Raw genomic sequence first — 1249 nt, forward strand, 5'->3', positions numbered from 1 at the left:
ACGTATAACATATAACGTATGACGTATCACGTATAAGGTATGACCTATAACGTATAACGTATAACGTATATCCTGTAATGCATAACCTATATCCTATAACGCATAACGCATAGCGTATAACGTATAACGTATAACGTATAACGTATAACGTATAACGTATAACGTATAACGTATAACGTATAACGTATAACGTATAACGTATGACGTATAACGTATAACGTCAAACGTATAACGCATAACGTATAACGTATAACGTATAACATATAACGTATGACGTATCACGTATAAGGTATGACCTATAACGTATAACGTATAACGTATATCCTGTAACGCATAACGTATATCCTATAACGCATAACGCGTAGCGTATAACGTATAACGTATAACGTATAACGTATAACGTATAACGTATAACGTATAACGTATAACGTATAACGTATAACGTATAACGTATAACGTATAACTTATAACGTATAACGTATAACGTATAACGTATAACGTATAACGTATAACGTATAACGTATAACGTATAACGTATAACGTATAACGTATAATGTTTAACGTATAACGTATAACGTATAACGCATAACGTATAACGTATAACGTATAACATATAACGTATGACGTATCACGTATAAGGTATGACCTATAACGTATAACGTATAACGTATAACGTGAAACCTATAACGTAGAACGTATAACGTATAACATATAACGTATGACGTATAACGTATAACGTATAACGTATAACGTATAACGTATAACGTATAACGTATAACGTATAACGTACAACGTATAATGTATAACGTATAACGTATAACGTAAAACGTATAACGTAGAACGTAGAACGTATAACGTATAACGTATAACCTATAACGTATAACGTATAACGTATAACGTCTACCGTATAACGTATAACGTATAACGTATAACGTATAACATATAACGTATGACGTGTCACGTATAAGGTATGACCTATAACGTATAACGTTCAACGTATATCCTGTAACGTATAACGTATAACGTATAACGTATAACGTATAACGTATAACGTATGACGTATAACGTATAACGTATAACGTATAACGTATAACGTATAACGTATAACGTACAACGTATAACGTACAACGTATAACGTATAACGTATAACGTATAAAGTATAACGTATAACGTATAACGTATAACGTATAACGTATAACGTCTAACGTATAACGCATAACGTATAACGTATAACGTATAACGTATAACG

The sequence above is a fragment of the Ptiloglossa arizonensis genome, unplaced genomic scaffold, assembly GCF_051014685.1.
Source record: "Ptiloglossa arizonensis isolate GNS036 unplaced genomic scaffold, iyPtiAriz1_principal scaffold0822, whole genome shotgun sequence".
Lineage (NCBI taxonomy): Eukaryota > Metazoa > Arthropoda > Insecta > Hymenoptera > Colletidae > Ptiloglossa > Ptiloglossa arizonensis.